The sequence below is a fragment of the Typopeltis vanoorti genome, chromosome 8, assembly GCF_054136105.1.
Source record: "Typopeltis vanoorti isolate ZY-2024b chromosome 8, IOZ_Tvanoo_1.0, whole genome shotgun sequence".
NCBI classification, from domain to species: Eukaryota; Metazoa; Arthropoda; class Arachnida; order Uropygi; family Thelyphonidae; genus Typopeltis; species Typopeltis vanoorti.
In genome coordinates this window covers 137,438,943-137,454,233 of record NC_143556.1, presented here as the reverse complement: position 1 = coordinate 137,454,233, position 15,291 = coordinate 137,438,943, and the positions used below count along the sequence as shown (strand labels likewise).

The window sequence follows — 15,291 nt, the reverse complement described above, 5'->3', positions numbered from 1 at the left end:
TGAATCTCACCAGGCATATAGGAACATTTTGAAAAAAGAAAAATTGGAGAAAAGGACAAAGCTAATAATAATGGTAAGTATTTGCTGTATTTCTGCTCAGGGAACAGACTAGTCATTACTACTACAATGTTTCAACATAAAGATTTACACAAGTTCACATGGAGAGAAGACATAAGCAAAGCTTCATTGACTACATCATTGTTTAGTGATATCTTCATGCTGGTTCATGATACAAAAGGATGTCTAGAGAATATGAAATTGGAAGTGATCATTACTTAGTGTTAAACAGGATAAAAATGGATATTACATTGATAAGAACAGTATGTAAGAAAGTTTGAAAAAGAATTCAAGCTGAGCAGCTTTTACAGGTAAACTGCAGACTCAACTATACAAGCATTATTGAAGAAAGTTTGAGGCAGTTTGACAACAAGAACCAACCTTATAATTTCACTGGCAAACTCTGAAGAAGACATTAATTGATTCAGCTAGAGATGTATGTGGCAAAGTTGTCTGTAAGGATAGAAAAATAAGAATCCCATTGCAGACACAATAAGTTAAAGAAGCAGTTCTGGAATAGAAGAAAACATACCAAATGTTCCTAGCAAATATAAGTCAGCAAATGCCCTGAAAGAATGTACAGTTAAATGTAAGAGAGCTAAACTATGTGTAAATGTAGCCAAACAAAAAGTCGTAGTAAGACTTTGTTAAGAATAGAGAAAACAAATATCAGGAGGGTGACAGAAGGTTCTGGAGACTATCGAAAAAGCAAATTGAAAGAGTACTGTTCGAGTAATCAAAGATGATAAAGGTGACATGAAAACTGAAGATAAGAATATCCTAGATGTCTAGAATAATTTTTTTTTTTTTAATAGAATTACTAACTCAAAAATTTCCGTCTGATATAGTTGAATTGTTCAAGTTTGTTATTGCATCAGGTTACTTCACCTGGAAAGGTCAAATTTACAAGCAAGAGGAAGGAACAGCAATGGGATCTCCTTTATCACCAGACCTAGCAAATTTGTTTCTAGAACACCATGAGGAAAAAATATTCACTTTTGAACCCAAACCAAAAATTTGGCTAAGATATGTCGATGACGTATTTGCAGTATGGAATCATCCCAAACCTGAATTATAACTGTTTCTAGATAAAATTAACCTTCTTCATCATCGCATCAACTTTACATTAGAAAAAGAATCTCCACAGGGTATCTCTTTTTTGGATTTACACATCAAAAGAAAAGAAGACTGTTCCATCGCCACTTCCGTCTTTCGCAAGCCTACATTCTCAGGTCGCTACATTCACAATTCTTCTGCTCATCATCCATCTCAGAAATCTGGCATTATTAAATCACTAGTTTCCAGAGCACACAAATTCTGCTCCTCTGAAGAATCTTTAAACCAGGAATTAGAAGTTATCAAAAATACAGCCATCCTAAATGGATATAATCCCAAAACAACTCAAAAAATCATCAGTCACTTCTGCATACATCAAACCAGACAGGAAGAAGTGCATAGGATTCCCATACCTTACGTTAAAGGCATCTCACAACGTCTTTCTAAAATTATGAAGAAATACAATTTTGCCACTACTTACAAACCTATCAACCAAATTTACAACTTATTACCTTCTCCTAAGGACAAATTCTCACCCTTGATGTTACCTGGTGTTTATGAGATTCCATGCTCATGCAAATTATCTTACTTTGGACAGACAGGTAGGTCAGTTCAGAAATGCATCTCGGAACATCAAGACCACATTCGTCTTCTTAAACCGCAGAAATCTGGCCTCTCTCAACACGGAATTGAAAATCCAAACCATAGGATCCATTGAAAAAAGGCTAAACTTTTACATAGATCTATATTTAAACATAAACGTTTATACAAAGAAAGTTCTGAAGCCCTACTACACAGACCAAACCTAAACCGCAACGACGTTCTTACTATTCCTAAAGTATGGGAAATTATCATACAAAACTGTGTTAAATAATTAACGTTTTTTTTTTTTTTTTTTTTTTTTTTTTTTTTTTTTTTTTTTGTACTACTTTAGCACGTTATGCACGTTTTCATGAGATTCTATTGTAATCATGCACCCTAACTGTATGTTATTCCTAATTTTTGTTTAAATACTGTACTGATGATGTCCTAAGATACTTAGGATGAAATATTTACAATTAAATAATTTTCACTGTGGTTTATACGTGTGTTTCTTCTAATTAGTCTAGAATAATTATTTTAGATAAATTGTGGACTCTACAACCGTGTTATAAATAACTATTTTAATTTCCTGACGTTTCAACCTTCATATTAAGGTCATCATCTGGAGTATATATTGCACACACACAAGCTGAATTACATTTCACACAGTATGCTAAAGAGACAATTATTTGATTAACGATTATTTTACTGGCATGATGACCTCTAGTGAAAATAGAATATAAAAATAAAAAAAACTTAAATAAATGAATAAAAAGATACAAATACAAATAAAAAATTAATTAATTACTTAATTTAAAACTACATCAAAGCTATATTCTATTTAAGATAACATCAGAGAAACATTCTTTCATATAGATAATTTTCTTACAGTAACAATGATGTTCTAATTTAACATGACAATTGTTATATTAGAGTTAAGATTCTGGATTACTTATGGTCGTATTTATAGTTAACTCTTAGGGAGAAGGTTAAGTGAATAGAATATGTACTTTCCATATGCTTGGATATTTAGACCATCATTATTGTTAAGATTAGGATGGTTGATAAGAATCTCACAGGCTTCTTTAAATTTACGTTCATACCATGTTTTGGTATGACGTACACAACTGTGATTTTCCAGTCAATTCTATGTAAAGTGTTCAGAGCATGATCAGAAAGGCCAGCTTCACCATAGTTATTATATTTAATAATGTGTTTTTTATGTTCCTTTTGTCTGATAGGAATTGTGTGTCCTGTTTCCCCTATATAGGATAGATTACAGGTGCAATAAATACAATATACTCCAGGATGGGCCAGCAGAGGGAATGGATCTGTAGATTAGTTGAGTATGCTCTTTAATATTGCAGGAGGTTTAAAGGTGACTTTAAGATTGTATTTCTGTAGTATTCTGTTTATTTTATCTGATGTCCCTTTAATGTATGGAATGTTATAGTTTTATTGTAGTCTAGTTTATCTTTGTTTTCTAGTGAGATTGTGTAGAGAATTTTGTTGATAGTATTTTTGTTGTAACCATTTTTTAGGAAAGTATTGCTATAAGTGCTTGTTCATTGGAGCAAATCTTCAAAGCCCTGTTTTTTAGAGTATTAATGACACCTAAGTGATTCGCCTAATTTTGTGTTGGGTGGTGGTAGGTGTTTATGTGTATGTGTTGGTTTCCGGTAAACAGTGAAGGAAAGACTGCCAGAAGAAAGATGTGTGACAAGTGTATTTAGAAAAACGGAAGTGTGTTCTGCTTTTCAATCTGAACTGTGAACTGTATGTGTTTGTTGTTTGTTTATGTGGCTGAGGAAAGTGTATGATGTCTGGCTGCCATGGGACCAAATAGCAAAAACATCATCAACGTATCTGAGCCAGACTTTGGGTTTTAAAGGAGAGGAATCTAGAGCACGTTGCTCAAAATATTCCATATAAAAGTTAGCCATGGGGGAGATAATGGTGAGCCCATGGCTGTGCCTTCTTTTTGTAGGTAGAAAGTGTTTTGCCACACAAAATAACCAGAACTTAATACATGCACGAAGAGTGTCGTGATATCGGAGAGGGAATTTGTCCTGTAAAAGAAGGATTGTTTCATTGATTGGGACATTCGTGAAGAGGGCAGAGACATCAAAACTGACTAATAAATCATCTTTTTCTAATGTAACGTCTTTGATTATGTTTATAAAGAGTTGTGTGTTTTGATATAGGAGGGGGAATGACCTACCAACTCCTTGAGTGTTGACGCTAATTTCTTGGCTAGGTGATAATTAGGGCTGTCTATACCTTCGATTATCCACTCCAGCTGATAGTCAAAGGTATAGACAGAACTAATTTTCTGGCCAAATAAATCACTAACAAGAAACTTTTAAAGAAAACTTTCTGCAAATCAGTAGATGAAGTGATTCGCCTAAGAAGATGAAAATGGACCAGTCATGTTTTACACTTAGAGATAAACAGAATTCCCCAAGTAGCATTAAGTTGGGCACCAGAAGGGAGACAGTCTAGAGGTCTCCCTTCTGGTGTGAGCAATGTTGAGATTGCTCATTATAGTTATTGCACATGTATTACGTTCTGGCTATCTTGTGTGACAAAACACTTTCGACCTACAAAAAGAAGTCACAACCACGGGCATGCCATTATCCCCCCACCCTATTGCTAACTTTTATGTGGAATATTTTGAGCAACATGCTCTAGATTCCTCTCCTTTAAAACCTAGTCTGGCTTAGATACGTTAACAATGTTTTCGCTATTTGGTCTCATGGCTGCCAGACATTAGCCACTTTCCTCATCCACATAAACAAGCAACACAAACGCATGCAGTTCACATTTGAGATTGAAAAGCAGAACACACTTCTGTTTCTAGATACACATCACACATCTTCATTCACTGTTTACCGGAAACCAACATATACTGGCCAATACATACATATAAACTCCTACCACCACCCAACACAGAAACTAGGTGTCATTAATACTCTAAAAAACAAGGCTTTGAAGATTTGTTCCAATGAACAAGCACTTATAGATGAATTTAAAGTTATCAGCAATACTTTTCTAAAAAACAGTTACAGCCAAAATACTATCAAGAAAATTCTCTACAAGACCTCACTAAAAAACAAAGATAAATTAGACTACAATAAAATTATAACCATTCCATTCATTAAAGGGACATTAGATAAAATAAATGGAATACTACAGAAATACATCCCTAAAGCCACCTTTAAACCTCCTGCAAAATTAAAGAACATACTCAACTCATCTAAAGACCCTCTCCCTCCACTGGCCCACCCTGGAGTATACCGTATTTATTGCACCTGTAATCTATCCTATATAGGGAAAACAGGACACACAATTCCTATCAGAAAGGAACATAAACGACACATTACATATAATAACTATAGTGAAGCTGGCCTTTCTGATCAAGCCCTGAACGCTTTATATAGAATTGACTGGAAAAGCACCAGTTGAAAATACTTATTTATAACATTGTTCTACAGTCTATTATTTATCTAAAATGAATGCTGATCGCCGTGTAACACTAAAGGAAAGGATCTAGAATAATTACTTTGTAAGACTGCTAAACGAAACAAGCAATGACAGAGCTGTACTAAAAAATTTTCAAGAGCAAAGAAGAGTCCATATCAGTACTTGAGGTAGAAAAAGCCATCAAAAACTTGAAATGTGGAATGCAGCTGGAATAGATGATATTCGACCAGAAATGCTTAAGTATAGATGTATAAAATTTTGCAGTGGCTACACTGCATAATTCAGAGGAACTTATCGGAAGGAGTAGAGCTGTAATAGTGCCCATCTATAAAAAAGGTTATAAAGCTGAATATGATAATTAAAGAGGAATACATCTAATAAGTGATCCTGATTAGATTTTTGCCGACATACTTGAGATTGAGAAAGACTGTGGAAGAAAAACTCGCAGAAGAACATGCTGTGTTCGGGCGGCCAAATAAAGGTTGTTAGGTTGATTTTCACTTTTAGACAAATAGTTTAGAAAGCATGGAAATATGGCAGAGTTACTTTGACAATTACTTAAGATTTTTAAGTTTTGTAGATCTGGAAAAGGCACACAACAAGATGCCCAGAGAAAAGCTTTTCAAAACACTACAATTATATGGGGTGAATGGAGCATTATACAGAGCAATACATCATCTATATTTAAGTTTTCTGTCAGCAGTTGGAATTGAAGGAAATACGGAAAGATGATTTGATTTAAAATCAGCAGTAAGACCGTGAAGCACATTATCTCTACTCTTATTCATCATCTATATGGATCGCATTATGAAAGCAGGTGGCATTATACCAGATTAGAATTGGACATGTCAAACTTAGCTTTTTGCTTTATGCAGATGATGATGTACTCATAAACACATTTAGATGTGTTTATGAGTACATCATCTAATGCACGTCGCCAGGATTCTCTGACTAAATTGAATAACAACTGTAACAAATTTGGCATGAAAATCGGCAATAAAAAAGATCAGCAAAATCATCAATTTCCTAATATGTACCCTCAAGGGGGTGTGTTCAGGTTACAATGATAGCTCTACATGATTAAGTTTACATCCATGTAAACTTAATCATGTAGATTAAGTTTACATGATTAAGTAAACTTAATCATGTAAATCATGTAAAAAATCAACTGAAAAGACCTGAAGATTTATTCAGTTGACTTCCTACCTTACCAGCTTTGTTGATTCTGTTGTCTATTTCCATATTTAATTTATCATCGTCATTAAAAATCGTGCCTAAGTAGTGAAATGTTTTATTTGTTCTATAGGTTCTCCATTCACAATGCAGTTGATATTTTCAGTGCTCCTGCCTGTTTTCATTGTCTTTGTCTTGTTATTGCTGACCTTCATACCATATCTATTACAACAGTTATTCAATTTAGTCAGAGAATCTTGCAGACTTGTAGCGGATTTATTTAAAAGTATAACATCATCTGCATAAAGCAAAGAGCTGACATTAATATCTCCAATTTTGATATCAGGTTTAATACCACTTTCCTTCATAATCCACATTATGAAGGAAATATACATATTGAATAACATTTGCATATCTGAGTTCAGTGGTGAACTCTTGACTCAGATATGCAAATGTTATTCAAGAAAAATTGAAAGAGTTTGAAAACAGAAACCAAAGCTTGGAAATTTATTGGCACACCCTGAGATAAACATTGATTATTCAGCCAGAGAGGCAAGTGGTGAGGTCTAAAAGGACATGGAAATATCTGCACTCCATGCTGGAGTCAAGAAGTTCAAAAGGCTGTCAAGGAAAAGAAGAAAGCATAGTGAAAGGTCCTGGCGAATGAATGAGCTTGTGCATCAAGAGAATAACTTTTTCTCAATGTAGAATACATTAAAGACAGTGAAGATGTCTGTAAAACTAACTAAACAAAAGTCATTGGAAGACTGGTGAGAACACAGAAAATAAATATCAGGAACATTGTAAAACATTCTGGAGGCTACTGTAAAAGCTTAGAAATGGAGGAAAGAGTATACACTGAAAGGAATTGGACATGTTAAAGTGATATAAAAACTGAAACTGGAGATAAAAATATTCTGAATGTCTGCAGTAATTACATCAAAACATTACTAAATGAAAGAAGCAGTGACGGTATGGTGGTAGAAAACATTCAGGAGAAATGCAATCAGGATCACATATCAATAATTGAAGTAGTAAATGCCACCAAGAACTCGAAATGATGGAAGATAGCTTGAGTATATTTTATTTGATTAGAAATGCTCAAATATTAATATGATGGGCATTTTCTTGGAATTGGAAGACTCACTGGATATCCACACTAACCATTATTCATACAATACCTATCATACCTTTCTTTAAACTCGTTTACTGTCAGGGCACTCAAAACTACTTTTGGTAATTCATTCTGCTCATTCACCACTCTACAATTAAAAATTATAGTCTACATATCCTTACTAACCAATCTCTTACACAACTTCCAGCTGTGACCCCTAGTTTTTTCTCTCTCTCTGTTTGCTATATATTAAAAAATTTCTTTTGTCATTCTTATAGAACCTCTTTAGTAATATATAATTTTCTATTTCTAAATCACTTAGAGAATTGAACAATGTAGATCCGAATATAAATTAAATTATACTTTAATAAATATCTCCGATATTTCGGCAATGTCATGTTGCCATTTTCAAAAGGAACTTACAAAAAAAAAAGGCACGTGCATGTAGGCACTACAACACAGTAACTGAGAATGAAGATATGAAGCTATCCTTCTCCTAGAAGTCCTGATGGTGTCCTCTAAGTAGGTGTTCTTGGCCGTTGGGCTGAAGGTCTGCTTGATGTATGCCTCCCAAATTTGGGGCAGTCGCATACAACCAAATTTGTTGAGGTTTGGGGAGTTTCTTAGGGCTGAGGCTGATTCCATAAATAGTCTTTCGAATTTTTATTTGCTACGGTGTATTACTGTAGCTTTCTTCCACCATATTCTGTGGCGTGTGTCCAGAGCATGGTCTGCAAGACCAGAATGGCTGTACTTGTGAAACCGGATGTAGTCCTTGTGTTCAGAAATTCTGATATTCGCTGTCCTGCCTGTTTGGCCAAAGTATGACAGTTTACAACTGCAAGGGACCTGGTATACACCAGGTAGGTCTAGGGGAAGTGGTTGGTCTTTGGTGGAGCGGATAAAGGATGCCAATTTTCTGTAAGGCCTGTAACAGGAGGTGAGGTCATGTTTTTTTAAAATTTTTGTAATTTTTTCCAAGGTGCCTCATATGTAGGGAATGGTGATAGATTTAGAGTAATCTTTGTTGTGGGGGGGAGGGGGGCTTCTCGAAGTCTGTCCGATGTAACTAGAGCCACATGAGCATGGAATATTATAAACTCCAGCATATTTGTAGAAAGGATGGTTGTCTTTTGGAGATCTTAGTAGTTTACTAATAGATTTTATTGGTTTGAATGTTACTCTTATTTTATGTTGTTTGAGGAGATTGGCGAGCTTGTTGGAGATGCCACTTACAAACAGAATTGCAATCGTTTTTATATAAAAGGATTTTATTGACTAGTCTTCTTGGATATCCGTTCAAGTACAAATTGTTGGAAATAAATTTTAACTCATCTCGAAGGGTCTTGTTGTCCGTTGTGATGCGAATCGCTCTTTCTTTAACATGTGTACAATGCTGAGTTTATGTGAGATGTGGTGGGAGGAGTTGAAATGTAGGTAGCGACCTGTATTGGTCGGTTTTCTGCACACCGATAGATTTATACTGCCATCAATTTGTTTTTTGATTAAGATGTCTAAAAACGGTAGTTGTTTTTCTCTTTCAAGTTCCAGAGTGAATTTAATAGAATGATGGAAGTAGCCCGATTACTTAACTTTCAATGTAAAAATTCCAAAAAATAAGTAGCAAATAAATTTGAACAGTATTGCCAGACGTACAATATTCTGAATAGTGTCGCCAAACATACAATATAAATAGGGATTGCTAGATTAAATATGTAATTTTTTGCTTTTATTATATTAGTAGTATTATAATGCTTACCGCCCCCCCCCCAACACTTACCGTCCTCTCAGCATTCACAGTACCCGTAGGGGTGGGCGCTACCATCCAGGTTAAGAACCACTGGTCTATCTTCATAGGGAACACTTCACAGACCTGTCACATATTCAGATTCTCTCCACCATCCCCTGATCTCCAAGAAACCAAGGTGACCAAATATGTGTAGAGTAATTGAGATGCAGCCGAATCAAAGCCTTATAAAGAAGGATACCTCACTATCTTTACTTGTTAGTGTGCTTTTCAATATCGTGTATGAAAGTTAAACATCAAACCATCTTCCTGTACAAGTACAGGAAGATGGTTTGATATTAAATCTGGTGTCAGACAAGGATGTACATTATCCCTTCTGTTATTCATTATATGGATCACATTATGAAGGAAAGCAGTATTAAATCTGATATCAAAGTTGTAAATGTTAATCTTGGCTCTTTACTTTATGCAGAGGATGTTATACTTTTAAATAAATCAACTACAAGTCTGCAAGATTCCCTGACTAAATTGAATAACTGTTGTAATTGGTTTGGTATGAAAATCAGCAATGAGAAGACAAAAACAATAAAACATTGAAAATATCAAATACATTGTAAATAGGCAACCTATAGAACAAGTAAAGCATTTCAGCTGCTTAGGCACAATTTTTAGTGATGATGGTAAATTAAATATGGAAATAGACAACAGAATTAACAAAGTTGGTATGGTAGGATCAGCTGAATAAATTTATATGGAATAGGGGAGAAATTAGTCAAAACACTAAATTAGCTCTATACAAGACAGTGTTCAAACCAATTTTAACTTATGGATCTGAGAGCTGGGTTAGAAATAAAACACTTGACCGAAGACTGGTGACCACAGATATGAGAGTCCTGAGAAAGATTAGGGGCGTGTACAGATGGGATCGATGCCAGTATCATATTAAAAACGAGGATATTAGGAAAGAACTTGACATTGTCAGCATCCAGGAATGTGCTAGCAGAGCAAATCTCAAGTGGTATGGTCACTTAAACAGAATGGGAGAGGAAAGATTAGCAAAACAAGGTTGATACAGTAAAAAGTGCTTTAGAAGACAGAAATATAAAATCTGATAATGTCGGAATCTTGACAGATAACAGATTGATAGGAAGTTAGTAATGATGTAAGTTCTTCATGTAGTACTAATCATAATATCCTGTACATCCCTTGAGTGGTGTATAGGATTAGTACTACATTAGATTAGTATTACTTGAGTGTACATGTCAGGAATATGATGAAGATCATAGGTCAGAGGGTCAAATTCCGGATGATTGGAGAATAGTTTAGTAACCATCTGTAAAAAAGAAAAATAAAACATTATGAGAATTAGAAAGGAATTTCCTTTCTGAATGCTGGAGATAAGATTTATGCAATCATACTTGAGAAGAAGACAAGAAAAATTGTAGAAGAAAAGCTTGGAGAGGAATGAGGGAAGTCAAGATAGGATCAGATTTTCACTTTAAGACAAATAGTTGAGAAATCATGGGAATGTATCGAGGCTCTGTATTTAAGTTTTGTAGATCTGAAAAGTCGTATGACAAAGTACCAAGAGAAAAGCTGTTCAGCATGCTGCAATTATATGTTATAAATGAGACATTATACTGAGCAGTACTTAGTTTATATTTAAGTTGTTGTAAGTCAGCAGTTAGAATTGAAGAAGATACAGGGAGTTTGATGTTAAATCAGGTACACATTATCTCTGTTGTTATTCGGCACCTATATGAATTACACGATGAAGGATAATAACATCAAAATGGGAGATGAAGCTCTTTACTTTATGTAAATAATGTTAAAAAATCTTGTACATGTTTGCAGGATTCCCTCACTAAATTGAATAGCTGCTGTAATATGAGATATAAGAAAAATTATAGGGGTGAACATTGGAATCATTGAATATGAACTTAGAATGTTTGACTCAAGATAATCAAAGATGGTATGGTCGCCTAAACTAATGGGAGGGGAAAGTTAGTAAAGCAATTTTTTATGGCAGGATGGCAAGAAAAAAAAAAAACTCAGAGGAAGACCAAGATCTGGGTGGAATGATAAATAAAAGTGCCTTAGATGATCAAAATATAAGACCTGACAATATTGGAGTCCTGATAGATAATAGATTAGTCTGCAGAAAAATTGTTGATAGGAAGTTATTAACGGTGTAGCTTTTCAACAAAAGGAAACTGTGAGCAAGAGGGTGAGGAGTGGTTTCTTTGCATGGAGGGTGGTTGAGCCATGGAATGCATTGCCTGATAGAGTGGTGAGGGCAAGAACGGTCAATGAGTTTAAGGAGTGGTATGATAGACTTTGTGTTTTTTAGGGGGAACCTCCCCTCGATGAGTCTTGACAGACTTTATGTTCTTAGGAAGGATCTCCCATGATGAGTCTTTTGACTCCATGGAGGCCTGAATAATAATAATAATAATAATTCTATCATGGTATCGTGTACATCAAGTTCCAGATCTTCTTCTGGTTCCCATCTGCCATACGGCCGTGGGAGGGTAGCTATATGCTACCATTCTAGGGAGAGATGATTATGAGCAAGGTGGTTTCCCGTTGCCTTCCTTGCCGTAAGTATTTATGACTGTAACCTGTGTGTTCACGGGGCCGATTTGCCTGCTTGCGGGATGAAAAACCTCAGATAAACTGGCGGAAAAAACCCTACGGCCCACGCCCAAGACCGGCTAACTTGGCTATGGCTGAGGAAGATCCTTAAGCTCCTCACGTCGTGGACGGGAATCGAACCTAGGACACTCCTTCCCCAGGCATATGGTTGCGAAGCGCAAAGCCACTAGGCTAACCGCACGGACCATGTTCCAGATAGTACCCTTGAAAGGTACTCTCTGCAATTTGATCATGAGGAAAGTGGAGGAGTGATAGCCACTGTGGAATAACACTCATGAAAATAACTATAAAAAAGACAGACAGAAACAGTACATCTTTGAGAAAGTAATTCGAGCAATTCTCTAAGCTAGAGATCATCTGTTAATGGATCTTCCTCCTCTTCTGATTAGTATCAAACAATTTTAGGAAAGTATTTGATGCACTCTCCCACATGAGAGAACAGTTTTCTAAAGTTAGGGTACATATGAGATGTATATAGTATGAGGAATTGTACAGGTGAGAAATATTAGTTCTAGAACTGTATGAAGGATAGTAAGCTTTTCAGAAAGCAGTTGGTGTGATTTGTTTGTTCCAACAAAGCAAAGGCTAGCGTTTTATTAAGTCAATCGAAGAAGAGATATGTCTTATTTCTTTCCCAGAAATCTGAGTGTTATTAAAGGTATCAGAAAGTGAAGACTTTTTTTAAATGAAATAAGATAACTGTGTTTTGGTAGTATTGAAGATTACGAGGTTGTCTTCCACCACTGAAAAATGGCCTAGGAGATTAGTGTTTAAGTCATTGTTTAGAATTAGGTTAAAGCTGGGAACATTCGTACAGTTTCAAGGTTTGTCAAATGAAAAGTACTGGAATATACTGTCATGAGCAAAACTATTCATTGGAAGTTAGTTAGAAGAGGTATTAATGTATATAGATGAAAGATTGTAGGTGGAAGTCAAGTGCCCTGTGTAGCAAATGACAAGAGAATGCTACCTGCTTGAATGTATTGTGTTAACTTTGCAGAGATGACATCATGATTTGGACTGTTTTTCATGGTTCAGGCAGGCTCCACTCCCCCTCTAGCTCCACTGAGAGGGAATAACTGCAGCCACTAATGGCATTTTAGACAATTCTGTGCTTCCAACACTATGGCAACAGCAAGATCTGTGCAAGAATGGTCTGATGAGATAGGTGTTGAAGAATTTGAACTAGCCTACACAGAGCTCTTATCTCAACTCCATTGAACACCTGTGAGAAGAATTAAAATGCCAATTAAGCTAGGCCAAATCACATGACATTGGTGACTTTGCTCACTAATGCTGTTCCAGAAAAATTGAAGGGGATTACTGCAGCAGTGTACCAAAACTGTATACTATACTATACTATACTATTCTATACTATATCAATGTACCAAAATACGTCTTGATAAATTAACCTAATAAACCTGTTGTTGTATACTTGCTTGAAAAATTTAGATGGTAGTTCATTTGTTCATAGAGTTTTTCTGTTAGGTAATTAATCATCCTCTGATATTATTCATTTCCTTCCATAATCTTATTTTTCCTCTTTATTTCTACCTACTATTAAATTAAGTGATGTATTTCATTTGAAAGCCATGGCTTCTTTGGGTATCATCTTGCATTTGCTGCATTTACTCAAACATAACTCGCACTTTTTCCCCAGAATTAAAGTTAAAAAATCGTGGAGTGAGATATATGTGGGGATAAATCATCATGATTTTAAAAAATATAAAAAAACTGAAAATGGGTATAACTTGCCAAGAATCTACCTACTCAACAACAAAGGCAAGTTGACAATTGTTGAGTTGAAATGCTGATTCTCTTCGACCGAATACCAAAATATCTGAAATTTCCATAATAACATTCACTATCTATTTCTTAAAGTTTTAAATTTTTTTGTGTGTGCAAGATATCTGGGAAACTTTTAAATTTCTTTTTTCGTAAAGTAAATTCACGATTGTGAGATATATGCGAGGGCGAGTTATATTCGAGTAAATATGGTAATACTTTATCTGGTGATTTTTCAGTTAGTTCATTTATGACCATACAGCCTTTCCCATCTGCTTTTCTTAATCATGCAGTTTCTTTTATAAGTTCATTTTTTTATATTTGAGGTCTTTAGTAGTACAATTTTCCATCTGCTCTTCCTTATCATAAATAATTTCTATGTTTCATTTCATATTTTGTAATATGTTTACCAGTGTGCGAGGTTGCGCTAAAAATTGTGATAATCATCATGAAGGAATTGAGGTAGAACCACGTAACTTACACATCATTGTACATATTCCCTATGATGTTGTAACAAGTGTGTAACACTTGTTACAACGCTGCTGCATCATTTGCAATCCTATGAGAAAAAAGTCCTTCCCTTGTTGCACAAACCAGTCCTCGGCTGCAGATATGACTTCATCATCTGCGATAAATTTTGTTCCTTTCAGGTGCTTCTTTCAATTTCAGAATAGGAAATAGTCAGTTGGGGGCCAGGTCTGGAGAATAGGGTGGGTGAGGCAGAAGACATTGAAAGCCCAAGTTGTGTATTGTCTGTTGGGTTTCATGAGCAATGTGAACAGGTGTGTTGTCCTGCAAAGGCAACGTGCCTCTACTCAGTTTCCTGCGTTGTTTTTCTTCAGTATCTCCTCCATTTCCTTCAGAGGTGTTGAATAAGCTGCTGCTGTAAAAGTTTCACTTTTATTTTTTAGGGTACTTGGTAAGGATTACACCATCCATATCCCAAAAGACAATGGCAAGAACCTTCACTGCTCACCTTTGGGTTTGGAACTTCTTTGGCCTTGGAGAACCTTTGTGACTCCACTCCATTGACTGTTGTTTGATCTCTGGATCATAGTGATGAAGCCATGTTTTATCAACAGTCATTAATTCTGGAGTGTAGATTTTGTGTACAGATATGAGGAATATCATCTGGACCAAAAACTGGTTGGTATCCAGTCTTTTGGCTATTTGTATGATGGAGAGGCATGCAGTGAGTTACCGTTAGTAGTATAATGTAAGGATATTTTTTTTTCTTGGTCATCTGTAAAAGAATTGGAGGAGAAAACTATTGCCAACGAGTAAGGCCTATTTTGAGTGGTGTTATTGGCATCATCAGAACATGCGAGAGAGAGAAGGGGGGGGGGGTTAAGCCTGGGGTGGAGGTAGGAGTCTCTCTAGTCTTGCTGAGGAATCAGTAGACTTCACTGATTCATGGAGCAGGGAGGATTTTTGCTTTTGCCTTTTCAAAGTGCAATTTTAGTGTGTAAGTAGTTCTTTGATCCTGAATACTTCACTCTGTAATAGCAATGCTCTTTGATTGGAAAGACCTGAGTTCAAATCCCACCTAGGATGTGAAGAAGCATTTTAAAGCTTTGTAGCTGAATGTGAGTTAGCTGATATGTTATAGGTTGTAAAGATTTTCTCCTAAAAATGATTT

The 15,291-nt window shown here is 35.5% G+C and overlaps 1 protein-coding gene across 3 annotated transcripts in view; it reads left to right on the top strand.

Moving 5' to 3' along the window:
• Scm (Polycomb protein Scm) overlaps positions 1-15,291 on the top strand; it is a 557,832-nt gene that overhangs the window by 467,388 nt on the left and 75,153 nt on the right. The gene's annotated exons all lie outside the window — the stretch shown is intronic.